Source organism: Numida meleagris, chromosome 10 (assembly GCF_002078875.1).
Source record: "Numida meleagris isolate 19003 breed g44 Domestic line chromosome 10, NumMel1.0, whole genome shotgun sequence".
NCBI classification, from domain to species: domain Eukaryota; kingdom Metazoa; phylum Chordata; class Aves; order Galliformes; family Numididae; genus Numida; species Numida meleagris.
Genome location: NC_034418.1, coordinates 4,607,112 through 4,620,323, shown reverse-complemented (window position 1 = coordinate 4,620,323; position 13,212 = coordinate 4,607,112). Strand labels below are relative to the sequence as shown.

At 36.6% G+C, this 13,212-nt stretch overlaps 1 long non-coding RNA gene across 4 annotated transcripts in view; it reads right to left on the bottom strand.

The window, feature by feature from the left end:
- LOC110404546 overlaps nucleotides 1–13,212 on the bottom strand; it is a 94,026-nt gene that overhangs the window by 55,662 nt on the left and 25,152 nt on the right. For 2 of the 4 annotated variants that reach the window (XR_002442310.1, XR_002442309.1), the window contains exon 1: nucleotides 6,311–6,379. The exons of the other annotated variants lie outside the window; for them this stretch is intronic. This is a non-coding gene — a long non-coding RNA (uncharacterized LOC110404546). Of the gene's footprint in view, nucleotides 1–6,310; nucleotides 6,380–13,212 lie in introns of those variants that run through there. 4 annotated transcript variants of the gene reach the window in all.

The following is a 13,212-nucleotide window of genomic DNA, read 5'->3' as shown; positions in this document are numbered from 1 at the left end:
TTTGACTTATTTCTGATCTCAACTCTACCGGTGGCTTTGCTATGGTGCATCCAACTTGTTCTTATGAGTAACATGGCAGAGAATCAGCCTGGAATTTGGCAACTACAAGCTCTGAAGTAGACACAAGCAATATCTATGCACCTTTTCTATTTTTTTTTTTTTTTTTAATGTAAAATAGCAGTGACTTGCAGGATTCTCTAGCTTGTCAACAGTTGCAGAATGACTGAGTGACTGCTAGAGAATCTCAGGAAGACCTCAACACCTAGTTAAAAACTACTGATTTGCTGCTTTGGAAATAACTAGCTTCCTTCGTAAAGGTTTGCAGATTTATCCTTTTGCTTCCTATGTGAACTGACTACAAGACTATGCTATAATTCGTGAAAAAGATTTCCTACCTCAGCTGGTTTTAAAACAAGTCTCAAAGATATTCTAACAGACCTGACCCAAAGTACATTTTGCCACATTATTCACTGCTAACAAATTACTTACCTGGGAAGACGAGAAAAACACTTAGTCTCCATTCTCCAGTCTTCCCATTCTTGAGAAGGGTTGTCAGGCTAAGAAATAACTATGGACAGCCCCCTGTTAAAATGCTAGCAGTGATAATACACATTAATTTTCACCACTGTCTCATGAGTGTCTCCATGCTGAGCAGTGAATCATAGTTTACATATTGATGAGAACAGCATAAAGATACTTCCCTGTAGTTTCACATAGGCACTATACAAGAATAGGACTGCAGGGTTCCCAAACTCTCACCTGAAGTTTCTGTACAAAAAGGACACATTTATAACCCCCTACTGCTACAAAGAAGAAGAAAATAATCTGTTCTCCATGCCCATCGTGAACAGGACTAGTAATGGGTTTAAATTACAATGAGAAAGCATCAGCTTAAATGTGAACAAAAACCCTTCTATTAATAAAGACCAGAAGAGATTGCCTGGGGAGATGGCAGAGGCTATATCATTTCTAATCTCTAAGAGTAACTTAGACAAACATCTGTCCTAAATCTTGAGCTTTGAACTGTCCAATACATTAAGCATGGCAAGGTTCCAAATAAGCTCTCCAAGTGGATCAGCTCTCCTACAATTTACATATGCAGTGCATTTCAAGCTACATTAAGAACTACTCAGCAGCAGGTACAGTATTAAAATCTGCATTTTATTTTAGTCTCATTCCTGAAGGAATGAACAATACAGTAAAATGGTACCATGGGTTTGACTAAAATCAAGCTAAGATCCATCTAACTTCCAAAATCCTACCTATGAACTCAGTACCTATGAATCATACCTACAAACTCCACATCGTGAAGAATATTTTGCCATCCATTTATGAAACCTGAGTTTAACCTACAGCACTACCATAACTGTTATGTGACCATTATACTACATATTCAACAAATAAGTGTTTTAGGTAAGAGAACAAAACAAGATTAATTCACTAACTTTTAAGTTAATGTTGAGAAACTGACTAGGAAATGTACTTTGTATATAAACAAGAAAGTAAAGGAAGAAGATTTAAAAATCTAACTTAATGATTTGAACATATAAATGCTATTGTTTCTCTCTATAGTCTATAGCAGGAGCAAAAATCAGTAGCTACATATCCGAAGTAGAACACAGGTCTTTTCCAGTGGACTTTCATTTTACATCCCAATCACCCCACTGAATCTCAGCATGAAGGCTTTTTGGAGTAAGATATTTACCAATTTATAAATAAAATCTTACTAGATGACAAGTTCTCCTTGTATGGACTTGTCATTTAGGAATTAGGAAGTTAACAGGATTGTTCAAAACATCAACACACTTATTAGAATCGATCTGTCCATCATGTCTGAGCTTCCAGACAAATAGGGCAGTATTCTCAAACCTTCTGCTGAAATTATGTTTTGCCATCAATTTAAAATTGAAAACAAATCCCATTCAGTCATCATCGCAGATTCCAATAGCTCAAATAAATTGCAGCCTACCACTGCATCATATCCTTTTAGGAAAACTGCCATCATTCTTAGCAGGTAAAACTCACATGTAGTAAAATTGTTTCCATGTTAGCTGTTACACAATATTTGAAATGCCCTCCTTCCTAAAATGGTCCTTTTCCACAGCTCCGTTCTAGATGCAACTCTCACTTGGCATTCAAGCACAGTTTCAGGTGAATTAAAAAGGACAGATATGGCAGCCCTAAAGTAATATATGAAAGTCTTATTGTATTAGTCATTTTTCCTGTCATTTTGTATTAATGTCATATTAGTCTAATGCAATACTAACATGATACTGAAATGTTAGCATATTACAGATTACTCAGTGTGTCAGGTTTGAGTCTGATCATATTACTTTGCTGTGTGTATTTCAGTGATGAAACCCTTCCCTCCCACCCCCTGGAACTCTGCAGGACTAACAGAAAACATAAGGCACAGGCTGTGCAGCCATCTAAGACTTGCATAATAGGTACTAACGTCTCTTGTGCCAAAAGAAAGGACAGGAGTGTAAGAGAAAATACAATGTTGATGCAGTTTAGGCATTTGTTAGTACAAACAAGGTATTTCTTTTCACTTAAAAGGATTTAAAGTCCCCCCTGTACAAAGCAAAAAAATTGCCAGCAAAATAGCAGCATTTGGAAGTGTTCTCATGATAGGGAAAACCCAATAAAGAAAAACAAAAGCATTGCATAAATATTAGAGTCTTCTTTACATTTAGATAGGAACTATTGGATTTAGTAGTAAAAAATAAAAAATTGCACAGTTTTCTCTGAATATATTTTTATTCTAGTGATCTATCATCTAGCATGAAGTCAACCACGTAACGGAGTACTAGAAGGTGCAACTGGTTGTTTCTAGTCATGCCCCAGAAAACCCAAACTACAAACACAAAAAAAACAACCAATAATATTTGGCCTGGCTAGCAATCATACTGAAATAACAGTAAACAAAACAAGAATGAGAAAATTCAGTCAGCTCATGTTGCTGGTTTCTTTGGTGACAAGTATTAAATCTCTGTCCTTGGAAACTGTATTTGAATGATTCAAGTCATAGGTGAGGGATGGTTGCAAGAGCCGATGATGATAACCATTACATAAGACATGTCCCCTCCAGATAAAGTTCAACCCATATTCCTGCTTCAGGGGTTCCATTCATTCCCCATCCCATTTAAATATTCAAACATTTAAGGAACTTTGAACAAAAATATATTGAAATAAAGTGCTTACTGGAAAGAAACTCAGAATCCAAGAAAATAGATTTGCATCTTAAAGCCTTAGTTAATTAGGCTTGATGAACATTTACTGCTTTAAAATACCATAAGTTATTCTAAAACTATTGTTCTGTATGGACAATTTTTGGAAGCTTCCAAAAACAGTCTTCTTTTCTGCATTTAACTACGTGTTGCAGTGAAAACTTTTCTTATATAAAATCTTTAACACACTTATCTTGCTTACCTCTGCTCAACTATAGAACTATAGAACTATGATATAAAGAAATTTCAGAGTATATTAGAGATGCACAGGCAGTGGTTAGTTTATTGCTTTTAAATAGTATCATTTATATCTCTTTATATATACAAATCTGTTGGTATATGAGGGTTGCTCTCAAAGTAATGCCTTCTTTTGTATTATGTTGGCCCACAACATCAGAGGTGGATGTTGGTGGTATGGCAGTAGAGTTTGAACCTTCCCACCAATATTCCATCACATTCTGTTGCCATGTGACTGATGAAAGCAGAGAGGCAGCCTGACAAAATAGTTTCTTACATGGGAGTGGGGATGAAGTAGAGGTGTGTCACCGAATTCATCCATGCAGAAAAATGGCACCCACTGACATTCATCAACACTTGCTGAATATTTATGGAGACCAAGCAGTGGATGCGAGCACAGTGAGGCAGTGCATTTCAGCAGTGGTGAAGCTGGTCACCTCTGCTGGTACAGATTTTGACAAGGGCAGCTGACAGCAATGAACAAGAGCCTGCCTAAAATGCATAGTACTAATGGTGGAGATTGTATTGAAAATAAATAGTGTTTTGTAGCTGAGAATTTGCTCTATCAAATAGTGTTATTGCACTCTTTGTATTGGTTGTCATTTCCATGGAAATAAGTAGGAGGCATTACTTTCAGTGCAACCTATATACATGTAAGATTTAACACCTCGTCTACGCATACAGCTTTCTAGCTATCCCCGACATCGATGGTTTCTTGTACAAAAAGACACTGTTCATAAATACAGTGTATGAGGAGTGTAATGCTATAAGCAATAGAGAGCACAGCAACGAGCATAGCAATGATCGCAGAATAGCAAAGTCCTAGGCTGCAGCAAGTGAGGAGGTGCTCAGTGGAGCTGCCGTGGACACAGACATAAAGGGAAAAGTCTGCTTACCCTTGGAAGTCCTCAGGAATGCTGGGATCTCCAGCAAGATACCCTCACCTCCACTGCCAACCCTTAAATGAGGTCTGGGAAGGGTTGGATCCTGGCTCTACCCCTTCCATCACTCAGGTACAATGCATGCACCTGAGCTCCCCTGGGTTGGCCCTGTCTTTCCACCAGGTGCTCCATCACTGCTTCAAGCCATGACTTAGCACTTCCACTACAGAGGAGACATAAGAGGACTGTGCAATTTGGGCTTTCAAACCAAGTGATTTTTGCCTCAATTTTCTGCAAGGAGTGGAAAAAAGTTTCAGCTTCAGTCCATGGCTTTAAGTCAAAACTCAAAATATTCATTTTTATACACTCAAACACTACGGGAAGCTAGACTACCAGTTTAATGTTGTTTCAATAAATTGAAAGAACTGTAAGCATATGATTTGATAAGCAGAGTTTCATTGAATTTGGATAAATATTTAAAGCTTTTCAGAGCCCCATGTAAAATCCAATCACTACATATTTGATCAAACTGCCATCTGCTGGGTATTCTTGGGATTTAAGTAGTATAGCTGAACACATACGCACACAGCTCTGTGTCTTAAAATATTCCAACAAGAGCTATGAAAAAATATTCCCATTTTCAGTGTTTTTTGCAGCTGGGTTGACAATAAGCAACTGCAGTCATTCCACCAGCAGTGCTGTCAGCAGCAGCAGTCTTAGGAACAGGGCATCTGGCAGACGTCCTGTGACCCTGTATCACCTGCTCATCCTGCTCACTGCAGCACTCACTCAGCTTTGCTGTCACCTGTGCAGCAATTAAACAGAAGGGGATGTGCAACAAAATTCACATTGCCCAAAGCAAGCACATAGAATAACATCAAAATTTAGTAGAGGTGCTGACTGCCAGGTCAGGAGGACATAAGAAAAAAACAAGTGAAAACAAACAAATACAGTGGCAAGAGAAATGTGAAAAACTAATAAAGGAGTAACAACAGATTTGAACTACCTACATAAAAAAAAAACACATCTGTAATATGGGAGCAAATTTCTGAGAACTCTTTTTTAGGACTGTAGGGAAATATTTCTCCTTGAAAGCAACTAAGTTTGCAGCCATCAAGAAGCAAGGCTATGCTGACAGTGTGCTAGACAAGTTTAACAACCAGGGTCAAACAAGTGCAAACAGAGCACTCCCAGAAAACTGAAACAAGAAAGAGTGGTTGTATGCTCAACTTTTAAGTGAGGTTTCAAATTAATTAAGCTGGCCTTAAAGGCAAAAGAAAAAAATAACTAAAAGCTTGGAACTTCCAAAAAAAAATAGAAAAGCAAGCACATAGTACAGAAGAAACACCTGCTGTATTAAACTTCTAGCACCTCCTGTAGGGAGACAGGAAAGTAAAACTATCAAATACAAACAGAGTCATCATCAATTGAGCTGATCTGACAGGCTGCTCCAGAGAGGCTCATTGAAAGGTTTCTTGCAACTTCTCCAAATCATTTCATTCTAGGCACTGAGGCTTATCTGTTTTGCAACCCCATTATTTCACCAGCTGTTTCTTTCCTTGAGTTTCTGATTACATTTTAAATGTCCTAAATCGCCTTTCTGAACACCTGCTTTCAGCACACTCAAAGGTAGAACTCCAGGTACCACAGTTCTCACAGAAAGAAAAAAAAAAGCCTCTGGAGCATTAGAAGATAGTAGTACACAGAAACATATAAATAGGAGATGCTTGGGGATTTGGTTTAGAAGCGCTGGTTGGAAGAAACAGTCCAGTGATTCAGCCCACACTGCATAGTCCAATGTCCCACACAAAGCAGGACAGCTAGATTAGGAGACTCCATCTAGCAGACAGATCAGAGGATAAGGAGCAGTGGAGTAGCAAAGTCCCAAGCAGCAGCAAGCAAGGAGATGTTCAAATGCAGCAGCCACAAACACAGAAACAAAGGAAAAAAAAATCTGCTTACCCTTGGAAGGCCTCAGGTACACAGCAATCTCCACCAAGATACCTTTGCCTCCACTGCCAACCCTTAAATGAGGTCTGGGAAGAGGTGGATCCTGGCTCCACCCCTTCCATCACTCAGGTACATTGCATGCACCTGAGCTCCCCTGGGTGGGCCCTGCCTTCCCACCAGGTGCTCCATCACTGCTTCAGGCTGTGACTTAGCATTTCTGCTACACCTGGGATACCAGGGTAGGGAAGCAGACCTCAAAATTCAGGTTTGGGTCTTCATAAGGTAATCTTCCACATGAAAAAGGAAGTCAAAAGGGTAAATTAAGGCTGCACAAACAAATTCAGTTGAGTGTCATCGTTTCTCTTTTGATCACAGGCAGAATTTAAGGAAACTTGAGGGATGCTGCAAAAAAACTTGGGCTCTTGCAGATGGCACGTGCTTCCAAAACAGAGGGATGGTGCCCTTCCTTAGCTAGTCTTAGAAGCTGTGCTTCTTTAAGAGCATTTGGAGTATGTCAGGCACAAGCCCAAATGAAGATGAAACTCTTTTCTTATTTAAACAGAACCTTGTGTATTTAGATTTCCTGTGTTGGAAAAGATACATGAAAATACATACTAGCTTATCACCTTCTCATATTGATATAAATGTTTTCCTGAGAACTTGTACTGATAGAAATATACATTAAAAACACTCATCACCACAATTGAAGGTAAGAATAGTCATCACATCACTACAATACAAAAACCAAGCGTAAACTGAACCAAAGCAATTCAGCAGGATTCAGAACATGAGATCAGATTCTGGTTTTGTGGAATTAAGATTTACAGACAGTATGGGTGGGTCAAAATTCTTTATTACTCATGGAGAAAAGCAATGGCAAGACCAATAAAAGACAGCCACCAGTCTGTTGTGAAAATAGGATATTATGAACACTTGACATCGGGTAGGTGAATAGGGTTCGCTTATTAACTACAACTTATCCCTAAAATATTAAATTCATTTGGATGAGATGCACAGTAGCTATCCCATTTCTCTTCGAATGCCCAGGCCAAGCACTGACCAGAACTTATAAAAGTTTCCTGCACACTTACAGGCAGCAAGCACTCTGACTCCTACCAAGCAACCCAAGAAGAGCAGCACCACTAGCCAAACTGTCCTGCACAGATTTCCGAGATAAGGGCATAGGCAAGGAGAAGGGAAAGAGCAAGTAAGAGGTATTTTATTTTTCTGTTAAAATTCTCCATATTAGAAAATGATGGGGCAAAATGGAATGGTTGCTATGGAGACCACAAGTTTCTCATTAGTGAACGCACAAATTAGCTGGAAGCACTAGAGAGGACAGATGCTAAATATGTTCTTCCAGAACTCACATTCATATTACTTCTCATATATTTTCTTGCTCGTATTCCTTTCTGACTTATGCATGCAAATCTCTTCAACAGGTACCAGAGGGTATTACTCAGATCTAACACAGAGCATGACGGGCTTTATGGTTTGGGGGTTTTGTTTGTTTTCTAAATGAAATACATATAAAAATCACATACTAAAAAAATATCCCAAATTATTAAACTACAAGGGAGCTACAACTTTTAAGCACAAAGCTAACTAGTTTATTTAAAATTTAGGTAAGAGCCAGCATACTGGCAACTACGTAAGTGAAATAACACAATGTTCTCCCTGTTAATTTTGTATGTGTTCATAAATTGGTGGTAATACTGAAATATTGCTCTGAGTGTTACTGACTGGTACAAATCAATGACCTATCACAGAAAACTCAGTCAAAATTTGCACAGTAGAACCATTACGAGCTCCAGTATGAAAGGCCGATAGAAATCTGAAGATGCTAATTTCATGTAACCAAGTAGGGTCTAAACTAATTCTACCAACATCAAAATACATATTACCCCAAACTGAACTGAAAGGCAATGAGACATTACAATAGAAACATGTCTTTTTTTCCCCCCTCAGTAAAATGCGCTAATTTGATTTTGATTCATTTCTTTTCAAATATACAGAAAGCTTAATGATCAACACAGGTTGTTAAACAAAGGGACCATGCTGTAACCTGCAATTTTCTATTGTCTTCATGCAATTATATGAAAATATATTTTGGCAAGAAACGAGGAAATAAAAGATGTTATAATGCAAGGTTCCTTATATAAGCATGTATAATACAGCATATATTGTAAATTCAGAAACAGCTCCACAGAACGTATATTTGAAAAATAAACAGCTTAAGTATTCCTGAGAATAGGAATCAAATGAAACTTGGTTTCTTAAGTGTTTAAATTTTATTTTTTAATCAAAAATAAACAGTTAAATTTTGCATGGGGAAGTTACACAGTTATCTGGTGCAATTTCCACTGAAATGATTTCCTTAGGATAAAAACTTAAGAGAAGCAGGCACAGACAGAATTTAACATCTTGTCTCCAGCAGCGAACAAAGGACAGAGGTTATGCTACCTCTGTACACCTGCCTTCAAGTTACAGTTAGAGTTCTACTAAAAAGAATGATTTTAAAAAGATTTGAATAAGAAATTACATTTTTAAGTCCTATTTAGAACATTAAAATGAAAACTTAATAAAAAAATTCTCTAACACTTAGCTTAATAAAAGTCCTACCAATAACTGAATGAACATTATTTAACAGTATTTAAACAGTGTTCAGAAAGCTACATCCTAGCTTATTTTCTTTCCGCCCCCAACCATGTTTCGCTCTTCCACGCATGGACACAAATAGCTGAGGCAACAAAACCATTTTACTTAATATTTTTATTATGTATTATGACAACTTAAAACCACTAATTTTTTTTCAAGAAATGATTCTGAGTATCTACATACTAAATTATGACTCTTTTGCCAGGTAAGTTACAAGGAAGAAGAGAGCCAGTTTCTCTGATTAGTAGTTATTAATAGCTACGTAGCTTCAAATTTGTCATTCGGCATTGGGTATATTTTACAGAGAATGCTCTATTGATGTTCATATTAGACGTAGAGAAAATTTAAACTGAGATGATAAACATCACCTTTTAAAAAGTGGCTATTCATTTATACAAAAAAATCATCACCTAACAGCATGTGGCATTAAGTGTACATGTTGGTACATATAACCAACAAAGAAGATGAAAATAAGTAAGTAACCCAACAGTTACTCAGTCTACTTTCTACAAATACGTAATCTAAAACTTGAATGTATTTTAAATATCATCATTATGTTTGGTCTTGTATGAATGACCTTAAAATTTCATCTTATCTACTTCAATACAAAGGTGATTCTTCATAGTATGAAATATGGTATACAGTTGGGCAGATTGATCCCATATATGTCTACTGGAAAACGTAACACAAAATCTTAAAATTGTTATGCTTGAAAAACTGTAACTACTATAGGGGCAAGGTGAGATTTCAGGTAACTTTGGGTACCTTAAATAAAGAGCATTCCACCAGACTGCTCCCTCAGGGAAACTTTAGAGTCCTTACTCAAGAGATTTTTCCACCACAGCTTCTTAATGAGCAGTGCACAGGGATTAAACAGACCAAAATCATCCATGTGAAATCTAGCACTGCACAGAAAATAAGATTACCCCTTGCCTCAGTTCTGGGGATGAAGTTCTCGCACAAATACTTTCTCTACTGCTGAATTAAGTAAAAACTCTTCTCCTCAAGCTGCACTAGCACTTTGTATATTCACATTGCTTTTCATCCTTGTCGAACTGTTGCATTTCCAGAACACTTTTTTCTTATTACTTTTGTAGTTTTTTGTAACTATAGTCCTGGTTTGCTTATGGGATTTTCTGTTATTGTTTTAAAAAATTCAAGAGCATTATCCATACAAATGATTCTCTCAGTGTTGTAAAATCAGTATTTCTCTGTGTTGTATTTACATAAAATAAATATATTTACAGCACTCTTGACTGCTGGAGGAGGATAGAAATATTTTATTCACTTATTTTGATAATTCAGTTCCTCTTAGTATTTACTATTACATTTATTTACTATTATGTTCACACATCAGATGGAATTGAATGACAAGACTCACTCGTTTTCCTCTCCATTTCTGCCACAGAATCCAATATGACAGTGAACAAGCAATTTCATCTTGTTTAATGCATCTGTCATTTCTACACTGTACTCCTCTAAAAAAGAAAAAAAAACGCAGAATCTGTGGAGGTAAAAAGGTAAGGATAGCCTTTTTTTCCCTGCTTATCCTTATTATTTGGAGGGAGAAAGAATGCAGGGAAAAACTGTTCAAAAAAACCTTGTCTCAATTTCTCTTTCAGCCAGGTCTTCCTAGATCAAAATTTTGTCTTTAAGTATTTCAGCTCAACTTTCTGCTGATGTTCTAAAGCAAAACATCTAAAGCAGAATTTGTGAAAAAGGACAACTGATAGCTTGGATGAGAAACAAGCACTTACCCGTCTGGGGTATCCAAGATCCATGGGGAATGAAACATTTACTGCTACAGATGTTTAACCAGCAATCAGTTAATGTCATGGTGCGCAACAATGAATTCATGCTGCATTGTAAAATACTGGCTTGGTCATGATTTTGCACCAAGCTCTGGAGCGTTACAAAAATTCTATAGTTGCAGAAACTGTGTGACAGTCTTCCCATCTCAATTTAGAAAAGGTGTAGAAAAATAGTACTAAAGCTACAGAATAGAAACAGATTGACAATGGGACAATGTGAATCACAGTATTGTGCATGATGCTACATATAAAGGAAAAAAAAATCTGTACCCTCAAGATAACAGCTACTAGAGGTCATCCAAAAGTCTGCCCTTGATTATTCAAATGGAAACACTTCAGGTCTTCTATTCAAACATTTTGACTCATTTAATTCTTGCTTTTGGTTAGATTGCTATTGTTAAGTCCATTAAACTGCAGTAATCTCTACACTGAACAGTTACAATTAAAAGGTTAATAATGGCCATATGCATTTACTCAAATGTAACATTCTTTTCGTAATAACAAAAGGCAGAATGACAACCAGAAATGAGAACTATTCCTCACCTCAATAATAAATGTGTTTAAAGAGTACAAAGACAGCAAAAATTAATTTTGGATTGAAGAACTCCTGAATTTAAATGAGTATTGTGTAATCATTAAATTACTTAATGGACTTCATTAGGCTTATTTCTGGTTTTGATGTCATTTTTCCTTCCAATTAACTCAGCTGTTAAGATTAATTTCATATAACTAGCAAAAGCAAAGATCAGAGCCAAGATTCACACCACACCATCCAGCACTGAAAATGGTGACTTCCACTGCACAAATAGAGATTTGTTGTGTCCATACAACAGCAACTAGTAGTCCTATAAAAAATAATGTTTCCTAGACTGTTTAAGTGGAATCTAATACAAAGCCACTCAGCTAGAGTTGCCTAATGGTTTCATTCACATCATTTTACTATCTTGCTTTCAGGTATAAAAAACAATAAATGGATGCCTTACATAGTTGAGAAATCTGTAAAGCATTCATACTATAACATTTCATTATCATTGGTCCGTGATGAAACTCTCTAAAAAAAAAAACAGGTTTTCCCAACTCCCACCTATCCTACTGTGTTACTTTGATACTAGAATGAGGTTTACCGCAGAGGTGCAAACTAAGGCAAGATTTTAAAAAAAAAAAAAAAAAAAAGAGAGAGAGATGTCTTGCTCCAGGGGAAAAAAAGTGGCCATTACTATTAATGATGGGCCTCTGGAAGTATTGTGTACTTAGAAAACACATTCCTACTGCCACATCAGCTTTTGTACGAGTGAGAGGGAGTAAAAACAACATCTGAAACAAACAAAATTTAAGACAGAAAGAAAACAATTTTTTCACCTGCATTCTACTTATGAGCTTGAAGACAACTTGAAATCTGCTGTGAAATACATGAAGTCTATTAACACGTCAATTTCTCTAAACCAAAGACTCCTTTTCAGTAGAACAAAACATTTTAAAGACTTAGCTAATATGTATATTTCAGGTAAAATTCACTGCTACAGACAGGCTGCCTGCTATGCGCTTACTTTGCCTCTTGTCCTTCTTTTGTCTGAGACAGCTGTGAATAGCAGTATATCACCAGAGAAGAAAGAATTTTCTTTTCCAAAGCAAGCCACGTACCAACTGAATCACAATACTCAGGATGAAACTTGTCAATAACTATTTTGTTCTACAACAGCCTGATGCTGTGAGGTTCTGAGCACTTTCAACTTAAACTCAAATGAAGAAAGATCAATGCCAAAGTGTTCAGCTGAAGGTTTAGATGTGGGTTTGTCCAATTGCTTAACAATGGTTGTTTTACTTACTTGGTAGGCAAACAACCAGATTCAAGCACTTTTACCATACATACACAAAAAAAAAAAATAAATTTTAAGTCTGAAGATGCTGCCTTCTCACATTTATTGCCTTATGACTGACAGCTATCTGTACTATACAGAGCAATTCAATAAATTTATATCCTGTTTTCACAGGAATTTAAAGTACTATGCATCCACTCACATTTCATTTGAAAAAGCAACAGTGCATTGTTTGCCTTGAAGTGTAAAAGCATTACATTAACACGGCCAAAATCCGGGACAAATAAAATTCTATTTTAGAAATATTTTAGATCTTCAGGATTTAAAGATGATTTCCCAGATCAAATTTATGAGACATCAGAAGGATACAGCTAGTTTTATAGACCATGAGAGGTGAAGGAAATAATAACAGTGTCAAAATCTACCCCAATCTTCAGGTGCAGACTTTGCATCTATCAGTTTGATATCAATGCAGTTCTCTTACTAGTGTCTAACATCATCAATTTAGAGTTGTACAAGTTTACATATTTTAAAAATACCAAGTCACACAAATTTTATTAACTATCTGAATATTCTAGGAAACTTGTGTTTACTGTTTCCAGTACAAGTTGAGGCTGTTTTTTGTTTT